Here is an 8,458-nt window from a genome sequence, read left to right on the forward strand (position 1 = left end):
TTGCCGGTTGCCGGCTGCCTCCGCTGCGGGGATTGTCTTTGCCTTGTTTTGTCACGTATTTGTGCCTGTTTTTGCCTAACTTCGTTTTTCCCTTGTTATGTCAATTATTTGTGCCTGTATAAGCCTGTATTGCTTATTTTCTTTTGGCCCGTGTTTTTGGCTTTCCTTCCTTGTTGTCCGCCTACCTCGCCGCCCTCCGCCCTCCCTTCCCGCCACCGCCGCTTGTCCCCGCCCCTTTTTTCTCTTCTGTAACCCTCCCCGCTCCCGCCTCCCAGCTGCTCCGCCCACCCGCGCACTTCGCCTTAAATGGCGACCGTGCGAACGCGCAGCGGTCACGCGCAGCGGGTGCGCCGATTGTGCGCCGAAGGCGCGCCAAAGGTAAGCCCGTCTGCGCCCGTCCGCGACCGGATCGCGACCAGCGCCAGGACCCCTGGCCCACGAAGACCCCGACCGACCCGCAGGACGTACTCAGCCGCCACCCTCAACGCACTCAACACCGGCCGACGCCCAGAGTGCCACCAAGCCACACCACGTCGCACCCACGGACCCTTCAGCTGCCACGCCTGCAAGTTCTCCTACATCCGGACCTGCCTCGCACCAACACCCGCCAAGTCGAACACCAGCAGCACCCACCTCAAGTGCATCCTGCTCAACACCCGCTCCGTCCACAGACACGCCATCGAACTCTGGAACCTCCTAGACGCCACAGCCCCTGACGTTGCCTTCCTCACGGAGACCTGGATGAACGCCTCTTCAGCTCCCGACATCGCCATCGCTATCCCAGAGGGCTACAAGATCGTCCGGAGGGACCGAAACGCCAATCAGATGGGAGGAGGCATCGCCATCGTCCACAGGAGCACCATCCGTCTCACGACCAGCACCGACAACACCCTGACCAGCGCCGAACACCTGCATTTCCAGATCCACACCAACCCGAACACCACCCTCAGAGGCACCCTGATCTACCGACCCCCTGGACCACGCACACAATTCAGCGAGGACATCGCCGACTTCGTCAGCCCGCATGCCCTCCCCTCCGCTGACTACATCCTCCTGGGAGACCTCAACTTCCATCTGGAGAACAACAACGACCGAAACACCAGCACCCTGCTCGACAACCTCGCCAACCTGGGACTCAAGCAACTGGTGTCCACCCCCACCCACCTCGCCGGACACACACTCGACGCAGTCTTCTCCTCCAGCACAGACATCGACTTCAGCCACGCCACTGAGCTTCAATGGACGGACCACAGCTGCGTCCACTTCACCTTCAAGAGAACGACGACCCACCACCACCAGCAACAGGCCGCCCGCAGAAGCTGGAACAAGATCACAGCAGACCAGCTCGCCACCTCCCTGAGCCAGCACCCTCCTGCCAGCACAGCGAACCCCAGCCAGGCCGCCGACAACCTCACGAAGTGGATCAGCAACTGCGCGGACGAACTCGCCCCACTGAGGAACCCGCCTAGCAGACCCGGCAGCAAGAAGGCCCCATGGTTCACCGACGAACTCAAAAGCTCCAAGAAGAACTGCCGAGCCCTCGAGAAAGTCTGGAGAAGGGAACCGACACCGGACAACAGGACCTCCTTCAAACTTGCCACCCGGAAACACCACCAGCTGATCCGCGCCGCCAAGAAAACAGCATTCAAGGACCGGCTGGACAACAACGCACACAACTGCAAGGAACTCTTCAACATCGTGAAAGAGCTCTCCAACCCCAGCGCAGGAAACAATGACATCACCCCATCGCAAGACCTCTGCAACTCCCTCGCTTCATACTTCCACAACAAGATCGCGGACATACACAGCAGCTTCAACAACCAACCAACGCACACCATGAACGAACAACCGCCCCCCACCACCACCCTCCACGCCTGGACCCCGATCAGCACCGAAGACACCATCCACACGATGAACTCCATCCACTCCGGATCACCGACCGACCCCTACCCTCACCACGTCTTCAACAAGGCCGAAGCTGTCATCGCACCCCACCTGCGAGACATCATCAACACATCCTTCGACACCGCCACCTTCCCGGAGAGCTGGAAGCACGCCAAACTCAGCGCTCTACTCAAGAAACCCACAGCGGACCCCACCGAACTCAAGAACTACCGCCCCATCTCGCTCCTCCCGTTTCCAGCCAAAGTCATCGAGAAGACCGTCAACAAGCAGATGGCCGCCTTCCTCGAGACAAACGGATCCCTCGACCCCTCACAATCCGGCTTCCGAGCCAACCACAGCACCGAGACCGCCCTCATCGCCGCCACCGATGACATCCGAGGCCTGATGGACAAGGGAGAAACAGCGGCCCTCATCCTCCTAGACCTCTCCGCGGCATTCGACACGGTCTGCCACCGCACCCTAGTACGGCGCCTCAGCAACATCGGCATCCAGGACAAGGCGCTGGAATGGATCATCTCCTTCCTCGACGGAAGAACACAGAGAGTCCGCCTTCCACCGTACAAGTCAGAGGCCTCCGAAGTCATCTGCGGCGTCCCCCAAGGATCATCTCTGAGCCCCACCCTCTTCAACGTCTACATGAGCCCCCTCGCGGCCATCGTACGCAAACACAACCTCAGCATAATCTCCTACGCCGACAACACCCAGCTGATCCTCTCCCTGACCAACGACCCCGCCGCCGCCAGAGCAAACCTGCACGAAGGGATGAAAGAGGTAGCCGAGTGGATGACAACCAGCCGCCTGAAACTGAACTCGGACAAGACGGAGGTCCTCATCCTGGGCTCCTCACCCTCCGCCTGGGACGACTCCTGGTGGCCTCCCGCCCTGGGCACCGCACCCAAACCGACAGACCATGCACGAAACCTGGGCTTCATCCTGGACTCCTCCCTCTCCATGACCAGGCAAGTCAACAACGTCTCCTCGGCGTGCTTCAACATCCTACGCATGCTACGGAAGATCTTCTGGTGGATCCCCACCGAGACCAGGAAGACCGTCACCCAGGCCCTCGTCATCAGCCGACTGGACTACGGCAACGCCCTCTACGCCGGTACCACCGCCAAGCTCCAGAAGAGACTCCAGCGGATCCAGAACGCCTCAGCCAGACTCATCCTCGACATCCCACGAACCAGCCACATCTCCGGACATCTGAGAGACCTCCACTGGCTCCCCGTCAACAAAAGAATCACCTTCCGCCTCCTCACCCACGCACACAAGGCCCTACACGACCAAGGCCCGAGCTACCTCAACAGACGAGTCAACTTCTACGCTCCCAAACGCCACCTCCGATCAGCCAACCACGCCCTCGCCGCCGTCCCCCGCATCCGAAGAGTGACTACAGGAGGAAGGTCCTTCTCCTACCTGGCCGCCAAGACCTGGAACTCCCTCCCGACCGACCTGCGCCTGACCCAAGACCACCTCTCCTTCAGGAAGAAGCTGAAGACCTGGCTGTTCGAGCAGTAGCGCCCCCCCCCCCCCCCCCCCCCAGCGCCTTGAGACCCTACGGGTATGTAGCGCGCTTTATAAGTGTCACTGATTGATTGATTGGTTTTTCAAATATGCTAGCCTCCTCGGCTTAACACTGCACTCCCCCACTTCTGAAGTGCAGGGCTGCACCGTATTTATAAGAATACAGTCCAGCCTTGCTTTTTTCCCTGCGCTGGTACTAAGTTAGCTGCCTAGCGCCAACGCAGGCACCCTTGCACCATATTGCAAGCGTGTTTGTGTTGAGGGGAATGATTGTTTGTGTGCAGGAAGGTATCCCTTTGTTAAATGACTCCCTTGTTGCAGCGAGGCCTGAAATCTAAAATACGGCACATACTTCTTGCAGTCGGACCTTCTTATGTGCCTAGAACAAGATGTAAAATTGTGAAAATAAAACTATAGAAAATAAATACATATTTTAGGTGTTGGAAGCACGCAAGTTAAATCCTGCCATCAAGAATCCATTGCGCCTCAGCTCTTTCCAAAGGGCCCTCCCTTGCCAGCTCCAATTAAATAACGCGTTTGCACTTTAAACTAAAGGCTTAAGAGGAAATAGCCTTTGCTGGCGCAGGAGGCAGGCGAGGCTCTGAAGAGAGGGAGGGGGGGGGGTGGGGTGAGTTCTGGAGGCTTCACTCCTCTATTATCAGATATGTTAATGAGGCCCATTCCGCTCATTTTGTTCACTGCTGAACGCTCCTAATCAACAACCGATTTAACAGCCACCACTTCACCCCCTTTACTGCACGAGTGAAGACATTTCCATCAAATTTCATGTCCCACTAATTTTATGCTGTTGTTTCCCTTCAATTTACACACTTCGGGGGAATTTTTATGATTGCAGAAACGAGTTAAATGTCCCACGGTGTGCGGTCATACGAGCTTATGAAAACCCAAGCGCTACACAAATTATTTGTGATGCTCGGTGAAGTCATCGGACTGCTGCAGTGAAGAAAAACGCACAGAAGTGAAATATTTTAAAAGCTCGCGAATCCAAATATGAAGAAATGAAAAACACCGCTGAATATTTTGTTTTGTTGCCATGCATTTGAAAGCACCAAATTCTCTCCAGCGACTCCTATTTTCAAAGATATATGTCCATTTAATTTCACGCATTGGTCAATTTTGTATTCGTTTATGATTGTGCTTTAGAAAACCTCTTCCAACAGAGCCTCACAAGACCAAGCTGCTCAGAAAACATGACACATTTTCAGCGCAGCTGCTCAGGGTACCCGGAGCAACTCAAATAAGTTCCTGGTCGTGGAGCGGAATGGACATTTTTTTCTATTTGCTTGTGGTAAGTACTTCACCTGATCCTTGAAGTGCAAATATGGTATTTACCTTTTTCCTATCTCAAACACGCACATGCCTGTACTATTCACCAATACCGTTTGGTTTCTCTCCCTCAGCTGCAGCCAGTCACTTGGGGCTAGATGTATCAAGCCGTTTGCGATCCGCAAAGGGCGGGGTTCGCAGAATTCCGGCGTTTGCGAATCGCAATCGGTCTTTTTGCATGTTTTGGCATGTAACAAAAATTCTCAAAATAAGGAATCGCAAGAATTTGCGATTCCTTATTTTGCTTAAGCATTTGAGGAATCGCAATTTTGCGATTCCTCAAATGCTATGTATGTAGCATTTTGAAATTGCAAATTTAGGTTAGGAAATCGCAAATTACCACCAACTTGTAGTTGGTGGTAATTTGCAAATTCTTTTAAAAATGCACAATTTGGCATTTGTGAAGGTGGCATGTGACACACATACATGCCCTTAGGGCATGTATGTGCTCCATATGCACAAACATGTACATTTCAGGGGTGCAGCAGGGTGTCCTTGAGACACCCCTGCACCCTTGAAATTATTCTCAATTTGCGATTAGCAAATTGCGAATCGCAAATTGAGAATTATTTCACAATCATTCCTATGGGCCTCCTGGCCCATAGGATTGAATGGGAAATTATTCCTTAATTGCGATTTCGCAAATTGCGAATTCGCAAATTGCGAATTCGCAAATAAGGAAGATTAAGAAATCGCAAAAAAATAGCGATTTTCTACATACATCCCATTTTGCGATTTCTAAATAGCGATTCCTTAAAAATCGCTATTTAGAAATCGCAAAAGGGTATGTTGATACATCTACCCCTTGGATTCTGAAACTTTTTTAAAGACCCTTTCACTGTTACTGTTTTGAGGATGTTGTAGCTTAAAGTCCGGGGGCTGTATTACGTAGTGCACCTGGGGCACAACAGGTATGTGCACCTGCATTTTTGCAACCCAGGGCCCTATGCAGGCGCATTGGGCTCAAAGGGCTTCAGTCCCCCCCTCCCCACCCCCGTGCCGTCTTGTGTGGCAGCCTGGGCACACACACACAGCCGCACCTGAGTACTTCACACGTCTTTAAAAGACCATTTGCTTGTTTTTTCACCTCTTGTTAGAGCCCCTTGATCTCCCCTCTGCCTATTGCTGGACGAATCAGCCCCCCCCCCCTGAAGTTTTTTCTTAGCCCCCCCCTCCAGTTGTGCCTCTGGCACTATGGTATCACCGAAGGATCTGCAGAAACTTATGTGGCTCCTTAAGTAATACTGATAGCGCTGACACACATGTAGCACCAAAGCTATCTTCTGAGGGTGTTTCTCATGAAAATGAGGGAAACACTTTGCCTCTGCACCCAAGCTGTATTACTGATGCAGAGGCAAACATGCCGTTAGGAGGTGCAAGGAAAATGCACAACAAAAAAGGTGGCACACTGTCATTGCGGCTTCTGAGGGCAGCCCTTAGGAGAACGGAAGGAGAGTCCCATGGAGTGCAGTCACTCACTAACCCAGCCTGCAGGGGAATCTCTAACCCCTCCTTAAAGTGCAGGCGGGTTGCCTCCTGCACAGAGAAACATGGAGTAACTTTGAAGCAGCGCTCTCTTTTTCACTAAATGCACTGCGACCAGGGCAGTGCTAAATCGTTGTAAATGGCGCACTGTCCCTGTTTGAAACTGGTACACCTGCTTAAAGGTGTGCCAAGGTGCAAACAAGTAAAGTGCATCCTTTATGTAATATGGACCTGGATACATTATAAGCCTGTTTTCTGGTTCCTAGTTGAAGTCAGTTGAGTCCTTGGGTCTTGACCAACATTGGAAAATGTTGGCTGCAAGTGGCCATCATTTAGGTATGCAGTACAGTAAGGGACGGTCCCAGTAAACAATGTTTTGCCACACGACAAATAAAACATATATTGACAAAAGTGTAGAAAGACAATGCATAAATTGAATGATTGAACAGAGTTAAGTTCATGCGCAAAGTGCCCAGAGCAATAGGGAAAGGAAGGGATTGTGGAAAAGTGATTTTCGTGAGAATAAACGATGTGAGAAAAAGAAAAGAAATTGTGCAAACAATTGATTCGTAGTTAGCAATAGGGGTGGGCAGAAAACTCCGCTATGACAGCTTAGTGGATTAAGCCAGCTACCCCTGCTCCCCGGCCTGGTCCCTGCTTCTGAAAGCAGCCAGGCCGGGGAGAGGCTCTCCGGGCCCCAGTGGACCCCCGTCCCCAGCACCCGGACCCTCGGCTGGCTTGCAGGACGGGGGGCTCCTGCAATCCGGGGCCCATCAGACGCAGCAAAAGCCCCGGTCCCTGTCCCAGCTTTCGAACCCTACCCAGGCCGGGGAGAGCCTCCCGGGGTCCGGTGGAACCCCGTCACCAGCGCCCGAACCCCCGGATGGCATGCAGGACGGGGGGCTCCCACAACCCGGGGTCCGCCGGACGGAGCTCAAGCCCCCGGGCACGGTCACAGCTTCCGAACCTTAGCCAGGCCAGGGAGAGTCTCCCGGTCCCCGGTGGACCCCTATCCCCAGCGCCTGGACGCTCGGCTGGCTTGCAGGACGGGGGCTCCCGCACCCTGGGGCCCGCAGGACAAAGCTCAAGCCCCGGGCACGGTCCCAACTTCCGAAACCTAGCCAGGCCGGGGAGAGCCTCCCCAGGACCTGGCGGACCCCCGTCACCAGCGCCCGAAACCTCGGCTGGCTTGCAGGATGGGGGCTCCCACACTCCAGGCCCGCCGGATGAGCTCAAGCCCCGGGCACGGTCCCAGCTTCAGAACCATAGCCAGGCCAGGTAGAGCCTCCCAGGGCCCGGCGGACCCCCGTCACCAGCGCCCGAACCTTCGGCTAGCTAGCAAGACGAGGGGCTCTCGCACCCCGGGACCCGCCGAACGGAGCTCAAGCCCCGGGCAAGGTCCCAGCTTCCGAACCCTAGCCAGGCCAGGGAGAGCCTTCCGGTCCCCGGTGGACCCCCATCCCCAGTGCCTGGACCCTCTGACGGCTTGCAGGATGGGGGGCTCACGCACCCCGGGGCTTGCCAGACGGAGCTCAAGCCCCCGGGCCCGGTCCCCGCTTCCGAACCTTAGCCAGGCCAGAGAGAGTCTCCCGGTCCCCGGTGGACCCCTATCCCCAGCCCCTGGACCCTCGGCTGACTTGCAGGACGGGGGCTCCCACACCCCGGAGGCCCGCGGGGACTCCTGCAATCCGGGGCCCATCAGACACAGCAAAAGCCCCGGGCCCGGTCCCAGCTTTCGAACCCTACCCAGGCCGAGGAGAGACTCCCCGGGGCCCGGTGGAACCCCGTCACCAGCGCCCGAACCCTCGATGGCTTGAAGGACGGGGGGCTCCCGCACCCCGGGGTCCGCCAAACGGAGCTCAAGCCCCGGGCACGGTTCCAGCTTCCGAACCTTAGCCAGGCCAGGGAGAGTCTCCCATCCCCGGTGGACCCCTATCCCCAGCGCCTGGACCCTCGGCTGGCTTGCAGGACGGGGGCTCCCGCACCCTGGGGCCCGCGGGACAGAGCTCCAGCCCCGGGCAGGGTCCCAGCTTCCGAAGTTCCAAACCCTAGCCAGGCCAGGTAGAGCCTCCCCGGGGCCCGGCGGACCCCGGTCACCAGCGCCCGAACCCTCGGCTAGCTAGCAAGACGAGGGGCTCCTGCACCCCGAGGCCCGCCAAACGGAGCTCAAGCCCCAGGCAAGGTCCCAGCTTCCGAA

The sequence above is a fragment of the Lissotriton vulgaris genome, chromosome 3_2 (genome assembly GCF_964263255.1).
Source record: "Lissotriton vulgaris chromosome 3_2, aLisVul1.2, whole genome shotgun sequence".
In the NCBI taxonomy this organism is placed as follows: Eukaryota; Metazoa; Chordata; class Amphibia; order Caudata; family Salamandridae; genus Lissotriton; species Lissotriton vulgaris.